General features: G+C 43.4%; 1 protein-coding gene across 1 annotated transcript in view; it reads right to left on the bottom strand.

The window, feature by feature from the left end:
• Window positions 1-9,677, bottom strand: part of klhl5 (kelch-like family member 5) — a 132,444-nt gene extending 122,767 nt beyond the window's left edge. Inside the window, exon 1 of the mRNA XM_060916701.1 lies at window positions 9,575-9,677. The gene's annotated coding sequence lies outside the window, so the exon portion shown is untranslated. The remainder of the gene's footprint in view (window positions 1-9,574) is intronic.
• Between the last annotated feature and the right edge of the window lie 11,218 nt (window positions 9,678-20,895).

Below are 20,895 nucleotides of genomic sequence, written 5' to 3'. Positions count from 1 at the left end.
GGTGGATCTCTGATGTTTTGGGGATGTGTGAACTACAAAGGCACTGGAAATTTGGTAAGAGTTGATGGCAGGATGAATGCAGTCACTTATCAAAAAATACTGGAGGAAAATCTACACGCCTCAGCCCGGAAGCTGCGCATAGGATGAACTTGGACATTCCAGCACGACAATGATCCAAAACACAAGGCCAAATCAACTTGTCAGTGGCTACAACAGCATAAAGTGAAGGTCTTAGAGTGGCCATCTCAGTCTCCTGACCTCAACATTATTGAGCCACTCTGGGGAAACCTCAAACGTGCAGTCCATGCAAGACGGCCCCAGACTTTACAGGAACTGGAGGCTTTTTGCCAAGAAGAATGGGCAGCTTTACCATCTGAAAAGATAAAGAGACTCATTGACAACTATCACAAAAGACTTCAAGCTGTTATTGATGTTAAAGGGGGAAATACACAGTATTAAGAATTGGGGTATGTAAACTTTTGATCAGGGTCATTTGTGTAGTTTTTTTGTTGTCATAATGGTTTAAAAAGAGTTGACATTTTCTTGACAATAAATGGCTTCAGCCAACCATTAACCACAAGTGAAATAAAGGTTTTTGTGTATCATCATTCAATTTCTCTTAGAAATAGGCAAGAAACGAAACATTCTGTTGGGGTATGTAAACTTTTGCCCACCACTGTGTGTGTGTGTGTATATATATATATATATATATATATATATATATACACACACACACACAGAGTTGTGGTCAGAAGTTTACAAACAGTGACATGAATGTCATGGCAATATTTGGGCTTTCAGTAATTTCTCTGAACTGTTCTTTTTCTGTGGCAGAATGTACAGCATACAGCTTTAATTAAAAAAAAACTAGAATTTGGTGCACAAGTTTTAATTTTCTTTGGGTTTTCTGAAATCAACACAAGATTCACCTTGACCAAACATTTTTGTTTACCATGAACAAGCTTCTGGCAGAATTCTGGTTGGATATTTCACGACTCTTCATGGTATAATTGGTAGAGTTCAATTAATTTTTTTTTTCTTGGCATGGACTCGACTTATCAGCACGGTCCATATATTTTCAATAGGGTTGAAGTCAGGACTTGTTTTAAGCTTAATGTTAGCCTGCTTTATCCTCCACAATCAGCTCTGATGCGTGTTTGGGTTCTTTGTCCTGTTGTAACTCCCAAACCGTGTTCAAGTTTCTGATGGTTTATGCTGAAGAATTCTGAGGTAGTCCTCCTCCTTCATTATTCCATCCACTTTGTGCAATGAACCAGTTCCACTGGCTGCAAAACAGCCCCAGAGCATGATGATCCTACCACCACCACCACCAGCTGGTACAGTGTCCCTCTGTACATGGTGGTCATTGTGGCCAAACAACTCAATCTTTGTCTCATCTGACCATACAGAAGGCTTTTTTCTTTGTCCATGTGGTCAGCTTCAAACTTTAGTTAAGCTTGAAGGTGTCAATTTTGGAGCAGGGGGTTATTTCTTGGATAGCAGCCTCTTAGTCCAGGGTGATCTGAACTGTAGACAGTGATCCATCAGCTTCCAGTTCATGGCAGGGCTGTGCCATGATGGTTCCTGGGTTGTTCCTGACCATCCAAACCAATTTCCTTTCAGCTGAGGGTGACAGTTTGGGTTTTCTTGAATCAAAGTGGCTTGGCAAAGTGATGACACCGCACAATAACTTGCATACAATTGTTTGAATTGATCTTGGAATTTGCAGTTGTTTAGAAATGGCTCCAAGAGACATTCAGGAGTTGTCTACATCTGTGATCCTCTTTCTCAGGTGGGGTTTACATTAGACCGTATCAGCAGATCATCAGATTAACGTTTTTAAAACGATTCGCGTGCACACAGCAACGCCAATACACGATTCGCATGCACACAGCAACGCCAATACACAGATATGCTCGGCTCCGCAGGCATCCTGCGCTCCAAATCACTCCGCCCTGAACAGCGAGTGCCCTCTGGAGGGTGCGCACTCCGGCCCTGCGCAGCTCACAGAGTGCGCGAGTGAAGCGCACGAGCAGTGATTCGGGACTGAGACGCTGTGTGTGTGATCCCAGTGCATATCGGGCATACGCGTCACATACCACTTGCAAGTGGAAGGATGGCAAGCCTAAAGACAATCCTAACTACACAATGGGCAGTATTTGCATCAGTATTTGCAGTATTTTCATACTTTTATACTCTTTAATGAAAGGTGATACAAGGCGGAAGTCCGCACCGTTTTTCAGCAGTCGCGTCACATGACCAATGCCAGCGAATCAGGAAGGTGGATGTCACAGTGACGTTGTCCAATGACGACTCCAGCTAGAGCTCAGCACGGCGTATCCGCGTATTCTCAATGTTTACACAGCACCGGACCAGACACGATCTGGATTGAATACGTGGACCCTGGCGGATTCCCGTTTCCCGCCGTTTTAATGTAAACGGACAGTGCATCCGCGAAGAAAACGAGACAGATACGGTCTAATGTAAACTTGGCCTCAGATCTGCACTGAGCTCCTTGGACTTTCCCATTGTATTGTGTATTGGTCAATCCAATGACTGCTATAAACAAACCCTTTTTATGAAGGCACAGAGAAGCTACCAGCTGTAGTCAATCATGATTACTAACAGGAAGTTAAGAGACCTTAGCAAGTTAAGAGATATTTTGGAAGTTTCAGCACCCCTGAATTAATAGTCTAAGTGAGCGTTTGTAAATTTTTGACCCTGTATGTATAATTTTGACCCTGTGTTAATTTGAGAAAACCCAAAGAAAATTAAAACTTGTGCACCAAATTCTAGTGGTTTTTAATTAAAGCTGTATGCTGTACAATCATTCTGCCACAGAAAAAGAACAGTTCAAAGAAATTACTGAAAGCCCAAATATTGCCATGACATTCATATCCAAGATGACATTCATGTCACTGTATGTAAACTTCTGACCACAATTAATTACACACACACACATATATTACACACACACACACACACACACACACACACACACACACACACACACACACACACAGTGGTACTTGAAAGTTTGTGAATCCTTTAGAATGGTCTCTCTTTCTGCATAAATATGACCTAAAACATCATCAGATTTTCACACAAGTCCTAAAAGTAGATAAAGAGAACCCAGTTAAACAAATGAGACAAAAATATTATACTTGGTCATTTATTTATTGAGGAAAATGATCCAATATTACATATCTGTGAGTGGCAAAAGTACGTGAACATTTGCTTTCAGTATCTGGTGTGACCCCCTTGTGCAGCAATAACTGCAACTAAACGTTTCCGGTAACTGTTGACCAGTCCTTCACACCGGCTTGGAGGAATTTTAGCCCATTCCTCCGTACAGAACAGCTTCAACTCTGGGATGTTGGTGGGTTTCCTCACATGAACTGCTCGCTTCAGGTCCTTCCATAACATTTCCATTGGATTAATGTCAGGACTTTGACTTGGCCATTCCAAAACATTAACTTTATTCTTCTTTAACCATTCTTTGGTAGAACGACTTATGTGCTTAGGGTCGTTGTCTTGCTGCATGACCCACCTTCTCTTGAGATTCAGTTCATGGACAGATGTCCTGACATTTTCCTTTAGAATTCGCTGGTATAATTCAGAATTCATTGTTCCATCAATGATGGCAAGCCGTCCTGGCCCAGATGCAACAAAACAGGCCCAAACCATGTGTAGAACTTTGAACGGGTGGGTGGAGCACAGAGGTATGGCAGGCCAGAACTGAGTTTCCAAAACTCTTTATTTCTGCACTTTTCAGTGACAAACATACGCTCTCCCAGCCACACGCATACACACACACACACACACACACACACACACACACACACACACATAAGTCATCTGGTTCTGGAGAGCTCTCTTCCTCTGCTCTCTCTCTCCTTATATAGGGCGTGGTTGCTGGGAAGACACACAAACACAGGTTAAGTCACATCAGGTGTAGTGATTCTGCCACTTACTTTCCCTGACTCCACCCTCCGGTCACAGACCGATGCTTGACCACACCCCCACTGCCACACCATGATACTACCACCACCATGTTTCACAGATGGGATAAGGTTCTTATGCTGGAATGCAGTGTTTTCCTTTCTCCAAACATAACGCTTTTCATTTAAACCAAAAAGTTCTATTTTGGTCTCATCCGTCCACAAAACATTTTTCCAATAGCCTTCAAGCTTGTCTACGTGATCTTTAGCAAACTGCAGATGAGCAGCAATTTTTGGAGAGCAGTGCCTTTCTCCTTGCAACCCTGCCATGCACACCATTGTTGTTCAGTGTTCTCCTGATGGTGGACTCGTGAACATTAACATTAGCCAGTGTGAGAGAGGCCTTCAGTTGCTTAGAAGTTCTCCTGGGGTCCTTTGTGACCTCGCCAACTATTACACACCTTGCTCTTGGAGTGATCTTTGTTGGTCGACCACTCCTGGGGAGGGTAACAATGGCCTTGAATTTCCTCCATTTGTACACAATCTGTCTGACTGTAGATTGGTGGAGTCCAAACTCTTTAGAGATGGTTTTGTAACCTTTTCCAGCCTGATGAGCATCAACAATGCTTTTTCTGAGGTCCTCAGAAATCTCCTTTGTTCGTGCCATGATACACTTCCACAAACATGTGTTGTGAAGATCAGACTTTGATAGATCCCTGTTCTTTAAATAAAACAGGGCGCCCACTCACACCTGATTGTCATCCCATTGATTGAAAACACCTGACTCTAATTTCACCTTCAAATTAACTGCTAATCCTAGAGGTTCACATACTTTTGCCACTCACAGATATGCAATGTTGGATCATTTTCCTCAAGAAATAAATGACCAAGTATAATATTTTTGTCTCATTTGTTTAACTGGGTTCTCTTTATCTACTTTTAGGACTTGTGTGAAAATCTGAACAAACTTTCAAGCACCACTATGTATGTGTGTGTGTGTGTGTGTATGTAGTATTTGAAGAATAAAACATTTTAAAGCAGTGTTTCTCAACCCCTGGGCCGCACCGCAAATTTTTTTCCAAGCTGAAGCTAGTTTTTACTCGTATTAGGGTATAATTGCTGGGTTGCATCCGACGTCTCATCCGCCTCATTAAGCTACAGTCACACTACAGCTCATGATGATTTGCAATGGGTTATCGAGGCATTTTGGTGGCGATGCATGGCGGTATACACGTGAGCTAAAAGTTGTGGTCATACAGCAGGTAAACACTTGACTGTTACGCCTTTGTGCACTTGAGTCTGATGCAGCTCGCGCGGCTGCACGCGCTCATGGGACCCAGTCATTATGGGAAACACCTGATACTGATTTGAGCACAACCAATACGTGCATATAAGGACTCCGTTTTCACAGAGGCTTTGCGAAGTTTTTTCATTATCACTGTCATGTTTGTTTCTAGCCATGTTTATAATGCTGTTTAAATACTCTGCTTTATGATTCTGCTTTGCTTTCGTTTTTGTAAATCTCACGCCGTCGCCACAGGCTTGCTCATTGGGGATAAAATTAGTGCATGTTTAAAGTCTGTAATTCTCTGTAAGGCTGCTTTGCGACAATGTCTATTGTTAAAAGCGTGATATAAATAAACCTGACTTGACTTAAATATCACGTCTGCTAATAAACACTCTTCCTGCACTTAGATCCGTCTACTGCCGTCTATCTTGTAGTGTCCTAATCCCCAGATAGGATCAGGACACTACAAGCCCAGCCATGTATCAAAAGTTGTACGCCTCCATGCTCTTCCAGGTTTTCATCTGTGTGTCCGTGTAGAACGATGTCTGCAGCACCAGGTAGTTTGAGATGTCGGGGAACTCAATGGATGGATAATTTTCCAACTCGTAGGAAAAATCCTTCTTTGTTAGCGTGTAAAGATCTAATCCCACTGAGTGGTTTCTATATCCAATTATTCTGAGTGTACTTCTTGGTTTTAATAGCCTGCTTGTGTACTGGACACAAACATGACAGTAAGTTCTTGTGTTAATGGGCCAGACTCCACTTTTGGATCATTAATCCTTTTTGACTGAGAATGCCCTGCATGTATGGCTTCGCTTCTGGCATGTCCGTACAGTTTTAAATACAATACCTACAATTAAAAACAGTTTGTTTTCGTTGCATTTATTTAATTCCTGGGCTCCCATCTGTAACAGGGAGTGATACTGCATTCCATTAATACACTTTACAATAGATTATTCAATTCTAATACAAGAGATGAGCCAAAATAATTGGTGATCTTTTTTAATGGGTCCCGACTCGTTACAAGTATGAATAGGTGGGCCTTAAAGCAGAAAAGGTTGAGAACCCCTGCTTTAAAGCATGCTGTTATAGGAAAATAATCCACTTCAGGGTGGTAACAGTAACTTAACAGTAACTGCGCTTCATCACACCACCTTGACATTGATAATTTTCCCATCACTGCATGCCCCCAGGTGTGTTATTCCTGATCTATTTTCAAAAAATGGAAATAAAAACAATAAAATTCTCAAACAAATGTTTTTTTCCTCAGCAATAAAAAGAACCATGATGAATTTAGACAAAAAGGCACTTGCTGGATAAATTACTGTACAGCCATATAGGTCAATTTTATATGCAAGGTGAGTGTCCTTGAAAAATTTCTATTTTCAGTCTGAGCTGGAGATCAGGCAGTGTGTTCTGGAAATAAATGTGCAATTAACCGAAGCTAAAGAGAAATTAAGACCTGCCTGATGTTATTAAATCCTTCATCCTATTTATCTGTCGTCCTGCTAGTGAATGTGTTTTTTTTTATCACCATCATCATCAAGGACATGTGCTTTCTGTCCCAAGGCTTTCAGTCTCCTTTGTGCTAATGGTCTTCAAAAACTAGCTTAAAAACATCAAGAGAAAGAGTCCTGTTTTACATTAACTGACTCAAACACACTTAATATCATGAAACGATCTCCAGAACACCAAATCAAGATCTTAAAGTCCTCATAAAATGGCTCGAAAGCCATAATTTAAAGCACCAACTCTCAAACTCTGTCCTTTTCCAAATTCTCATCCAAGCAATTTTTGTTCTCAACCATGTGATGGTTGGAAAAGGGAACAATGTGCAGCTTTTGACTGTGAACCAGCTGCTACTATAGAGCAAGCCACGCCCCCCAGGGGCAGGACATATTCATCCTAGCATTTAATTGGATGAACACAAGACTAGTACAGGATGAGTAATCAAAAAATTGAAACCATTTACACAACCCCAATTCCAAAAAAGTTGGGACACTGTGTAAACTGTAAATAAAAACAAAATGCGATAATTTGCCAATCATGGAAACCCTATATTTCATTGAAAATAGTACAAAGACAACATACCAAATGTTGAAATTGACCATTTTTTAAAATAAATATATATGCTCATTTTGAACTTGATGTCAGCAACACGTTTAAGAAAAGTTGGGACGGGGCATGTTTACCACTGTGTTGTATCACCTCTAATTTTAACAACACTCTGTAAACGTTTGGGAACTGAGGAGACCAATTCCCATAATTTTGGAAGAGAAATGTTGTCCCATTCTTGCCCGATATACACTTTCAGTTGCTCAATAGTTCAGGGTCTCCTTTGTCATATTTTGCGCTTCATAATGCAGCGAATGTTTTAAATGGGAGACAGGTCTGGACTGCAGGCAGGCAGGCCAGTTTAGCACCCGGACTCTTTTACTACAAAGCCATGCAGTTTTAATATATGCAGAAAGCAGTTTGGCATTGTCTTGCTGAAAGAAAGAAGGCCTTCCCTTAAAAAGATTTTGTCTGGATGGCAGCATATTGCTCTGAAACGTGTATATATCATTCAGCATTAATGATGCCTTCCCAGATATACAAGCTACCCATGCCATGTGCACTAATGCCCCCTCTTACCATCACAAATGCTGGCTTTTGAACGGTGCACTGATAACAAGCCAGATGGTCCTTCTCCTCTTTAGCCTGGAGGACGTGGTGTCCATGATTTCTAAAAAGAATTTCTATTTTTGATTCATCAGACCTCGGGACAATTTTCCACGTCACTTCAGTCCATCGTAAAAGAGCTCGAGCCCAGAGAAGGTGGTGGTGTGTATGGGTATTGTTTATATCTGGTTTTAACTTGCATTTATGGATTTCACATCGTTTTCACAGACGATGGTTTTCTGAAGTGTTCCTGAGCCCGTACAGTGATTTCCACTACAGACACGTGTCTGTTTTTAATGCAGTGTCTCCTGAGGGCCTGAAGATCACAGGCATCCAATGTCAGTTTTCAGCCTTGTATCTTGCATACAGAGATTTCTCCAGATTCTCTGAATCTTTTAATGATATTATGTACCATAGATGACGTGATCCGCAAATTCTTTGCAATTTTACATTGAGGAACGTTATTCTTAAATTGTTGCACTGTTTGGCCACGCAGTTTTTCACAGAGCGGTGAACCCCGCCCCATCTTTACTTCTGAGAGACTCCGCCTCTCTGGGATGCTCTTTTTATACTCAATCATGTTACTGATCTGAGGCCAATTAACCAAATTAGTTTTTTGTTTTATTTTTAAGCATTACACAACTTTTTCAGTCTTCTGTTGCCCCGTCCCAACTCTTCTGAAACGTCTTGCTGACGTCAAATTCAAAATGAGCATATATTTTTCAAAAAAACAAAATTTCTGAGTTTCAACATAGGGCGGTACGGTGGTGTAGTGGTTAGCGCTGTCGCCTCACAGCAAGAAGGTCCGGGTTCGAGCCCTGGGGCCGGTGAGGGCCTTTCTGTGTGGAGTTTGCATGTTCTCCCCGTGTCCGCGTGGGTTTTCTCCGGGTGCTCCGGTTTCCCCCACAGTCCAAAGACATGCAGGTTAGGTTAACTGGTGGCTCTAAATTGACCGTAGGTGTGAATGTGAGTGTGAATGGTTGTCTGTGTCTATGTGTCAGCCCTGTGATGACCTGGCGACTTGTCCAGGGTGTACCCCGCCTTTCGCCCGTAGTCAGCTGGTTAATGAGATGAGATGAGATGAGATGAGATACCAAGAGACTGGTACAAAAAGTGGATTTGGTTTCAGAGGTTGAAGCATTGTTGTTGTTGTTTCTTATACTGATTCATAAATTGCTTGAAGTAATGGTTTAAAGAAAATGTCGGACGAAACAACAGGTTATGCTCATCATACATTAAAAGTACATAATTGTCACTTTATTCTACTTTTATGTGGGATATGTTAAATGAAAATCAGTCAGTCATATCATTAAAAGATGAAGTTGTGGCATCAGGGTTTATTTAAACCACTTGTTAGCTACAAAATTAAGAGAAAAAAAAACACTTCAAAAACATTGACGCAGTGAAATTAGTTTCCAGGTATGTTATGCATCCATTCATAGATAGCACTAGATGTCACAACAACAACAACAACAACAAAAGTGCTTCAGGCCTCATTTGCAGCCGCGGGCTCGCCTGAAAATTAAGCCGCCTTCGCAGCATCATGCGCCGGCTGTCTCATTTCCTCATACCCGCTGCACGGAGCATGTCTGTTTGTTTGCTGTATCGCTCCGCGGTAAATGATAGTAATAATATTCACTTGGGTGGATAAAACTAAAAGGATATGATAAATAAACCGGCTTACCTGACTGCGGAGATGGTTTTAACGCTGATTTGTTTATTTCTTTATTATTTATAAGGCATTTTATTTCGGTATCAGTGACTGAGAGTGCAGTAGAGGATCATAAGCAGCAGGCGCGCTGAATAATAACAGTCATTATAATAGCGTGATGCAGTTTCTGTAGTGGAAAGGGCGTGGAAGAGTCACTGTGCTGCACACAGGCATACATGCCAAACTATAATAACATAAAATATATTTTAAGAAATAATAATAATTATCATAAATAATAAGAACATAGAAATAACTGGGGGCGGCACGGTGGTGTAGTGGTTAGCGCTGTCGCCTCACAGCAAGAAGGTCCTGGGTTCGAGCCCCGGGGCCGGCGAGGGCCTTTCTGTGTGGAGTTTGCATGTTCTCCCCGTGTCCGCATGGGTTTCCTCCGGGTGCTCCGGTTTCCCCCACAGTCCAAAGACATGCAGGTTAGGTTAACTGGTGACTCTAAATTGACCGTAGGTGTGAATGTGAGTGTGAATGGTTGTCTGTGTCTGTGTGTCGGCCCTGTGATGACCTGGCGACTTGTCCAGGGTGTACCCCGCCTTTCGCCCGTAGTCAGCTGGGATAGGCTCCAGCTTGCCTGCGACCCTGTAGAAGGATAAAGCGGCTAGAGATAATGAGATGAGAATGAGATGAGAAATAACTGACTGCACGCGCGCTGCAAATGGGGAAGCATCATAAATGTCTGCTCCTCTGTGATGATGATGATGTGCAGTAAATATGCAATGCTGCTCTTTTATAGATCACAGTCCCATAATGCAAATCAGTCCTTACAGTGCACAAGTGAAATGCAAGTGGTGTCTGAATTGAATGCATGCTAGAATTCATCAGCTGCATTGCACTGTTAATGAATGCATTAAGATGCTGTCTGCCATGAGTCAGGTTTGAGAGAAGAAAAAGTACAGTGAAGCAGGACTAAAGGAGCAGGAATGGCCTAGGATGCATGATGCATTTTTATTTTTGCATGTCAAGTCAAGTTTATAGGGCGGCACTGTCGCCTCACAGCAAGAAGGTTCTGGGTTCGAGCCCAGCGGCCGGCGAGGGCCTTTCTGTGTGGAGTTTGCATGTTCTCCCCGTGTCCGGGTGGGTTTCCTCTGGGTGCTCCGGTTTCCCCCACAGTCCAAAGACATGCAGTTAGGTTAACTGGTGACTCTAAGGTGGGGTTTACATTAGACCGTATCAGCGGATCATCAGATTAACGTTTTTAAAAACAATTCGCGTGCACACAGCAACGCCAATACACGGATACGCTAATCACATGACTAATTCGGCACGTAAGTTGAAATGTGTCAGTGCGGCTCATCGCTTCCTCCTCAGCGGCTGCGCTCCAAATCACTCCGCCCTGAACAGCGAGTGCCCTCTGGAGGGTGCGCACTCCGGCCCTGCGCAGCTCACACAGCGTGCGAGTGTAGTACACGAGCAGTGATTCGGGACTGAGCCACTGTGCGCAAGTCACTTACCACTTGCAAGTGGAAGGATGGCAAGCCTAAAGACCATCATAACTACACAATGGGCAGTATTTGCATCAGTATTTGCAGTATTTTCATAATTTTATACTCTTTAATGAAAGGTGATACAAAGCGGAAGTCCGCGCCGTTTTTCAGCAGTCGCATCACATGACCAACGGCAGCAAATCAGGAAGGTGGATGTCACAGTGACGTTGTCCAATGAGACGCCAGCTAGAGCTCAGCACAGCGTATCCGCGTATTCTCAATGTTTACACAGCACCGGATCAGACACGATCTGGATTGAATACGTGGACCCTGGCGGATTCCCGTTTCCCGGTGTTTCCAGGCGTTTTAATGTAAACGGACAGTGCATCCGCGAAGAAAACGAGACAGATACGGTCTAATGTAAACTTGGCCTAAATTGACCGTAGGTGTGAATGGTTGTCTGTGTCTGTGTCAGCCCTGTGATGACCTGGCGACTTGTCCAGGGTGTACCCCGCCTTTCGCCCGTAGTCAGCTGGGATAGGCTCCAGCTTGCTTGCGACCCTGTAGAAGGATAAAGCAGCTAGAGATAATGAGATGAGATGAGATGAGATGAGATGAGATGAGAATAATAATAACATAGAAATAACTGACTGAATTCATCAGCTGCATTGCACTGTTAATGAATGCATTAAGATGCTGTCTACCATGAGTCAGGTTTGATAGAAGAAAAAGTCAAGTCAAGTCAACTTTATTGTCAAATATGCTATACATGCTCGACATACAGCAGAGATGAAATATCAGTCCTCTCTGACCCATGGTGCAAACAGGCAATGCAATAAATAAAAATAGAATAATTGAAAAAAACAAACAATATAAACAGTATAGGGCGGCACGGTGGTGTAGTGGTTAGCGCTGTCGCCTCACAGCAAGAAGGTCCTGGGTTCGAGCCCCGGGGCCGGCAAGGGCCTTTCTGTGTGGAGTTTGCATGTTCTCCCCGTGTCCGCGTGGGTTTCCTCCGGGTGCTCCGGTTTCCCCCACAGTCCAAAGACATGCAGGTTAGGTTAACTGGTGACTCTAAATTGACCGTAGGTGTGAATGTGAGTGTGAATGATTGTCTGTGTCTATGTGTCAGCCCTGTGATGACCTGGCGACTTGTCCAGGGTGTACCCCGCCTTTCGCCCGTAGTCAGCTGGGATAGGCTCCAGCTTGCCTGCGACCCTGTAGAAGGATAAAGCGGCTAGAGATAATGAGATGAGATGAGATAAACAGTATAAACACTCTAGATAGGAACTAGACATAGACTAAACACTCAGACAATATAAACAGTGTAAACACTAGATAAGAACTACACACAGACTAAACACTCAGACAATATAAACAGTATAAACACTCTAGATAGGAACTAGATGTAGACTAAACACACATTATATATATATATATATATATATATATATATATATATATATACACACACTTATGTGTGTGTGTTTTATATATATATATATATATATATATATATAACACACACATATATAATGTGTGTGTCTGTGTGTGTATATATATATATATATATATATATATATATATATATATATATATATAACACACACATATATAATGTGTGTGTGTATATATATATATATATATATATATATATATATATATATATATACACACACAGACACACACATAAATTGGTTCAAATAACCAAACAGTCAAGGGCACTTGAGGTATAGCAGGTAAACATGAAATAAGCAGTACAAACAAACTAGCAGCTGTTAAGATGTAGTGCGGAATAGTGCAAATGAGCGAGGTAAAGTGAGATGTGCGGTAAAGTGAGATGTGCGGTCCCTGAGTTCAGTGTGTTAATGAACGATGAGATGTATGTATATATGTGTGTGTGTGTGTGTGTGTGTGTGTGTGTGTGTGTGTGTTGGGGGGGGAAACTGTGAAGGTGACATGTCAGATGCTGAAGGGGGGTGTGCGAGCAGAATCTGTGGCAGGGGGCAGAGGGGGGAGGAGGGGCAGAACAGGGAGGGAGTTGAGCCTCCTGACCGCCTGGTGAAAGAAACTGTTCTTGAGCCTGCTGGTTTTGGCCCGGAGACTCTGCAGTCTCCTCCCCGATGGCAGCAGGCTGAAGAGGCTGTGAGATGGGTGGGTGGGGTCACCTGCAATCCTGATGGCTTTGAGGGTGAGGCGGGAGTTATAAATATCCATTAGAGAAAAAGTACAGTGAGAAAAAGTACAGTGAAGCAGGACTAAAGGAGCAGGAATGGCCTAGGATGCATGATGCATTTTTATTTTTGCATGTCAAGTCAAGTTTATAGGGCGGCACTGTCGCCTCACAGCAAGACGGCTCTGGGTTCGAGCCCAGCGGCTGGTGAGGGCCTTTCTGTGTGGAGTTTGCATGTTCTCTTCGTGTCTGCGTGGGTTTCCTCCAGGTGCTCCAGTTTCCCCCACAGTTCAAAGACATGCAGTTAGGGCGTTGTTAGCGTGGCTGCCCACTGCTCTGGGTATGTGTGTGTGCTTATTGCTCACGTGTGTGCTCACTGCTTCAGATCAGGGCCACATTAACACCCCCCCCCACCCCCGCCTGTTGTCAACTCCGCTCAGCAAATTCACCCCCTCAGACGTGCCTGTCTCACTAGACACAGAAACTTAAATAATGACAGTGGCACAATTAGAAATACTATTGAACGATAAAACTTTATATCCATCAACACCTATTTAATCAAGAAAAAGCAATGGTGAAATAGGCAATTGCATGGTGAAAAAATCCATCAGACATCACGGTTAACAAGTCTGGTTAACTAAAGTTTAGCCTCAAGAAGCCTTTGAATGAGTGAGTCAATGAACAACATGTCAAGAACATAACCTAGGCCTACAACAGTTTCTTTAGTATTCAGAACAAGAACATTCATTTGGTATATAACCGTTCGTTTTCATTTTGGAATCCAGGCGACTTTTAATTTGTGAAAACAAAGAGCGATAACAAAGAAAGAAAAATATCTTGCTTCTCAGAAATAAATCTCAAAATGTTAGGCTATGTGAAACATTTTATCCTTTCACACACGTAATGTCCCAAACAGCAGTGGCACACAGCTTTGCGCATTCAGTTTGACAGCCATGGGTCAACTTACAAGGGCACTTTCCTACTTTTCTGGAAAGCGAAGTCATTAATTAACTCAGTGAACTCAAGCTGGCGTAGCGTGTGAAGACATGGTGGACAGTGATCATATTGACAATGACGGGTGATTTATGCGACGGGACAAGGTGGGCTTCCTTACGGGTGGCGAAATGCATCAAAAATGTTATCAATATGATCAAAACTTCTGAAAATATCGTTTCATATTTTCCAATCTCGCTACCTCCGAAGCCCCCTAGTGGCCGAGGCCCTGGGCAGCTGCCCATGAAGCCCATTAGGATAACGCGTCCTTGCTTCAGATGGGTTAAATCTCATCTCATTATCTCTAGCCGCTTTATCCTGTTCTACAGGGTCGCAGGCAAGCTGGAGCCTATCCCAGCTGACTATGGGCGAAAGGCGGGGTACACCCTGGACAAGTCGCCAGGTCATCACAGGGCTGACACATAGACACAGACAACCATTCACACCTACGGTCAATTTAGAGTCACCAGTTAACCTAACCTGCACGTCTTTGGACTGTGGGGGAAACCGGAGCACCTGAAGGAAACCCACGCGGACACGGGGAGAACATGCAAACTCCGCACAGAAAGGCCCTCGCCGGCCACGGGGCTCGAACCCGCACCTTCTTGCTGTGAGGCAACAGCGCTAACCACTACACCACCGTGCCACCCTATGGGTTAAATGCAGAGATGAAATTTCACAAGTGTGTGATGAATAAAGTTGTGCTTTCTTTCTTTCTTTCCTTCCGGTTTCCCCCCACAGTCCAAAGACATGCAGGTTAGGCTAATTGGTAGTTCTAAATTGACCATAGGTGTGAATGTGAGTGTGAATGGTTGTTTGTCTCTGTGTGTCAGCCCTGTGTCCCTTTCGCCCATAGTCAGCTGGGATAGGCTCCAGCTTGCCTGTGACCCTGTAGAACAGGATAAGCGGCTAGAGATAATGGATGGATGTTCAATATATGAGATTTATTCCATAAGGGTGCTCATGACCACTTGTCTCCCTGTGTTCTCAGTGATTCAATGGAGTATCATTATCATTGTGTGGTTGGTTCTGGTGCGATGGATGGATGAAAGTATAGCGCTTTTAACAATAAACATTGTCGCAAAGCAGCTTTACAGAATTTGAATGACTTAAAACATGAGCTAATTCTATCCCAATGAGCAGGCCTGCGGTGACGGTGGTAAGGAAAAACTCCCTCAGACGACATGAGGAAGAAACCTCGAGAGGAACCAGACTCAAAAGGGAACCCATCCTGATTTGGGCAACAATAGACAACATGACTATAACATTAACAGTTTTAACATGAAGTCAGTTTCGTTGATGTTATAAACTCTTCATTGATGGAAACTTGAGTGCAAAACTGTTCATGACAACTGCAGTCCTAAAGTTAGCAAGTCAACTGTAGTCCTCAGCCATAAAAGCATTACTGTAAGTGTCCAGAGCATCTTCCAAGTGTGACTTTCAACTGTCCATATGGGGCCGTCCTACACAGGAGCGATGTGATGAGACTCCAACCAGACATAGGGCATTAGGATGGATCAGGCAGGTCCGAGGAGCAGAAGATGTCAGCATCTCGATCTCATGGAGGTTTAATAATGTGCCAAAGGACAGCAAAATGATGAAGAGTAACAACCAGGTTTCTCTGCAAAATCTTTGACAAAATATGCTTTATCGTTCTTTCCCGGTCTCGCTCTCCCTCCTTCTGCAGGACGCAGGATGGGTGGATGGATGGGTATATAACGGTATATTTTATACTACCCAGCATTTCCTGGGTTTTGCAAAATTCTGGGTTGCCCCCAGACTTCCATGTCAAATTTGGTGAAGATCCGTCAAGAAATGGTGATGTTAACCCAAGACAAACAAAAATCCAAACATCCACCACCCAGGGGCCCACTGGGGACCCCTTGGGGCCCAAATATGAAATTTCTGAGTTCTGTCAAATAATGGCTATCTCCTGTACCGAAGTGCCAAGTTTAGTGAAGATATGTCAAGAGTTTGTGTTGATAAATGTCACGTGGAAGGTGTTGAGGGAGGGGGTGGGTGGATGTTGTGCCCCCCAAGGACCTTCCTGGGGCCCGTACATGAATTTTGTTTTTTTCTACAAAATTCCAAGTCATCCTTGGACCTACTTGCCAAATTTGGTGAAAATCTGTCAAGAAATGGCAACGTTAGCTCAAGACAAACAAACAAACTTTGCTGCTTATTATATAAAAACTGAGCTGGAGACAGCGACCCCTTGCATGGAGAAGTTTATTACTGTCATGTAATTGAATCTCATCTCATTATCTCTAGCCGCTTTATCCTGTTCTACAGGGTCGCAGGCAAGCTGGAGCCTATCCCAGCTGACTACGGGCGAAAGGCGGGGTACACCCTGGACAAGTCGCCAGGTCATCACAGGGCTGACACATAGACACAGACAACCATTCACACTCACATTCACACCTACGGTCAATTTAGAGCCACCAGTTAACCTAACTTGCATGTCTTTGGACTGTGGGGGAAACCGGAGCACCCGGAGGAAACCCACGCGGACACGGGGAGAACATGCAAACTCCGCACAGAAAGGCCCTCGCCGGCCACAGGGCTCAAACCCGGACCTTCTTGCTGTGAGGCGACAGCGCTAACCACTACACCACCATGCCGCCATGTACAGTAATTGAATATATCTCTTTAATATATCTGGTTTTGTCCTTGACCCATATCCTGTGCATGCAATACCTACTATATATTACACAGCACATTTTGTTGATTTTAAAGAAACTCCATGAACTTTTTCTACATCTCATCTCATCTCATTATCTCTAGCCGCTTTATCCTTCTACAGGGTCGCAGGCAAGCTGGAGCCTATCCCAGCTGACTACGGGTGAAAGGCGGGGTACACCCTGGACGAGTCGTCAGGTCATCACAGGGCTGACACATAGACACAGACAACCATTCACACTCACATTCACACCTACGGTCAATTTAGAGTCACCAGTTAACCTAACCTGCATGTCTTTGGACTGTGGGGGAAACCGGAGCACCCGGAGGAAACCCACGCGGACACGGGGAGAACATGCAAACTCCGCACAGAAAGGCCCTCGCCGGCCACGGGGCTCGAACCCGGACCTTCTTGCTGTGAGGCGACAGCGCTAACCACTACACCACCGTGCCGCCATGTACAGTAATTGAATATATCTCTTTAATATATCTGGTTTTGTCCTTGACCCATATCCTGTGCATGCAATACCTACTATATATTACACAGCACATTTTGTTGATTTTAAAGAAACTCCATGAACTTTTTCTACATTCTGATGATAATGTCAGAAGCCGTGAAAAAAAGATAATAATAAAAGCTGTTCACATTCGTTCTCCCACTTCACTCAAATTCATGTCATTCATCTATAAAAGAGAAGGGGGAAGTGAATAAATTGAATTATTGATTATTCTGTGCACAAGAAAAGTTATTTTTGCAAATCTGGGTTTTATATATCTAGGTCATGCATTTCAGAAGACTTCACAATGAACATATTCATAATAAATATTTTATGGATGTTTTACAGCTATGTTATGACTCTTCTTTGTTTTTTGGTGTCTCCAAAATATTACATTATCGACAATATGACATCAATCATGACATGCATCTAGTTGTATCTGCTGTATGTTGCTAATTCTGGCATAAAATGCATACAGTACATGGTATGCAGGTAAATATATTGCAGTAGAGGTTTATACTAAGCACAGAGTCTACATCTTCACCACCTTGCCTGTGTAATCTCCAGGGTAAAGTATGGAACGAGAAATCATGGCCTTGGCTGCTAGCTCGAACCTGCTGGAAATGAATGATAAGAGCACATCATTCTCCAGGCACTCGTTTAGCACAGTGGGTTCCTGTAGGAATCTTATCCTGGCTTAGTGCGATAACCGGAAACAAGCTCCTGCAGAACAGCAGGAACATCTTTCAGTGTCCTACAGAGAGCACTTTAATGCTGCTGAGTGGATTGGGAGTGTGCATTACATTGCAGGTTTAGGCTGAAGGAAAGAAATGGTCTGCAGCTCAAACTGAAGACTTTTATAGTGTACATTTAGTTCCTATAGCAGAGAACTCCATCCTGGGTTAATAAAAACTATAATCATAATTTGGTTTTGCGTTACCGTTTCAGTTTGAACTAAACATGCATTTGAAACACAGCCTTTTATAGCATACACTCACCGGGCACTTTATTAAGAACACCCATCCATCTGCTGTTTTATGCAGTTCTCTAATCAACTAATCCCTTGACAGCAGCACAATGCATAAAATCGTGCAAATCTTCAATTCATGCTCACTTCAAACATCAGAATGGGAAAAATTGTGATCTCTGTCACGTTCGCTGTGGCATGGGTGTTGGTTTGAGCCAGATGGACTGGTTTGAGTATTTCAAAAACTGCTGACCTCCTGGGGTTTTCACACACAACAGTCTCTAGAGTTTATACAGAATGGTGCAAAAAAAAAAACACTGAGTGAGCGACAGTTTTGTGGGTGGAAACAAGTGCCTTGTTGATAAGAGAGGTCAGAGGGAAATGGACAGATTGGTTCAAGCTGCCAGGAAGGATATAGTAATTCCTATAATCACTCTTTACAACTCTGGTGAGCAGAAAAGCATCTCAGCATGCAACAGCAGAAGATCACATTGGGTTCCACTCCTGCAGACAAGAACAGGAATCTTAGAATCAAGAACAAGTTCCTATTAAAGTGGCCGGTGAGTGTAGGTAAATATACTCCAGCATTCCACTGTAGACTAATAAACACATATCATAATAGACACCTAATACAAGACTCTATAGCCATGTTATTTGGACAATTTGATACTATCTTGGTAATTTTGGTAATATTGTACCTTAAAGATGCAGTTAAGGGCAGCGTGGTGGTGTAGTGGTTAGCACTGTCACCTCACAGCAAGAAGGTTCTTTTCTGGGTTCGAGCCCAGTGGCTGATGGGGGGCCTTTCTGTGTGGAGTTCGCATGTTCTCCCCATGTCTGCTTGGGTTTCCTCTTGGTGCTCCGGTTTCCCCCACAGTTCAAAGACATGCAGTTAGGTTAACATGGGGTGGCCTTGGGTTGAAATGCCCTTGAGCAAGGTACCTAACCCCTAACTGCTCCCCGGGCGCTGTAGTATAGCTGCCCACTGCTCTGGGTGTGTGTGCGTGCATGCATGTGTTCACTGCTTCAAATGGGTTAAATGAGGATGAATTTCACTGTGCTCGAGTGTGCATGTAACAAATAAAGGCTTCTTCTTCTTCTTCTTCAGTTTGTAATATTTAAATGTGTTTCTAGACCTACGATAATTGTACAATTTGTATACTAAAGAAAGATTCTTTAGAAAAATCAGCTCTATTCAGTCCAACCCTGCTATTGCAAGCTATAAAGGCCTGCTATAGCAGGATGTGGTCGCAGGGGCATGGTCAAGTGTCGGCTGTAAACGGCGAGGGAGCAGGTTGAACCAGCAGGTAACATGTGATGAGGTGCACCTACAGTATGTCTAATTACTGGCTGTGTATTAACTTGTGTCTCTTTGTCTTTCAAACAGCCAGGAATGAGAGAGAGAGCTGTGTCACCCCATGTGTGTGTTTATGTGAGAAAGTATACATGTTAGTTGTCACTGAAAAGTGGAAAAATAAAAAGAACACACCTGTTCTGAAGCCTGCTTCCAGTTCCTGTGTTTCCCACAAGTTAAAGAGTTGTTACACAGGACTACAAACTGTTCTGCCATTGATTGGTAGAGTGGGTAGATTATTAGCGACTCTAAGTAGGTACATAGATAGGTGGGATGAGTAGGAGTGATGGGTAGGTAAGGTGTGTAATGGGGGATGGGTATGTAGTGGGTAGGAGGGCAGGTAATAGGTGAGAAGGTTATACCCAGGTCAGATAGCAGGCTGCAACTAGTTTTCAACTACTTGCGTCTACCTGCGATAACAAAATCGCAGGTAGGCACAAGACTGGTCTTATGTTGACGCACGACGACGCAGATAATGGCAGTGTGTTGCAGGGGGTCTTTAGTAGCGGCAGGTTGACTCAAGTGGATCATGATCTGTTCACATTTCAGCTGCGATTCGCTTCCAATTGGTGCAAATAGAAGGTTGACGCATGTAGAGGCAGGCGGCCATGCAATGCTTGAGCGACCAATCGCAGGTTGAAGCAGGTAGTGGCAGCTAGATGCAGGCTGACGCAGGGGAAGACAAGTTTTTAGAGATGGCTGTGGGGGCGTCATGGCTCAGGTGGATAAGGCGCCATACCATAAATCCGGGGACCCGGGTTCGATTCCGACCCGAGGTCATTTCCCGATCCGTCTCTCTCTCCCACTCATTTCCTGTCCTGTCTCTACACTGTCCTATCCAATAAAGGTGAAAAAAGCCCAAAAAATATCTTTAAAAAAAAAAAGAGATGGCTGTGATGCATCACAGGTAGACGCAGACTGCACCTGCAAACAGTTCACAACAACCTGCGAGCAGTCTTATGCCCTTATATTTTTTAATGGTTTTCTGTGCGCTGTGTCAACTTGCGTCTAACTGTGTCTGCTTCCAACTGGTTGAATCAGCTTAAAAACTCTGTGTCTTGCAATACGTCTGACCACAACAAAGGATTTGATTCAAAATGCCTGCGTCCACCTGCGATCAGTCGCCACCCAACTGATTGCAGGTCTCAGCATGCATCTTTCTGCTGTCTGACCTGGGCATTAAGTAAGTGGGATG

This window comes from Neoarius graeffei, chromosome 3 (genome assembly GCF_027579695.1).
Source record: "Neoarius graeffei isolate fNeoGra1 chromosome 3, fNeoGra1.pri, whole genome shotgun sequence".
Taxonomy (NCBI): domain Eukaryota; kingdom Metazoa; phylum Chordata; class Actinopteri; order Siluriformes; family Ariidae; genus Neoarius; species Neoarius graeffei.
The sequence above is the reverse complement of the archived record's forward strand: the minus strand, read 5'-3'. Positions and strand labels throughout refer to the sequence as shown.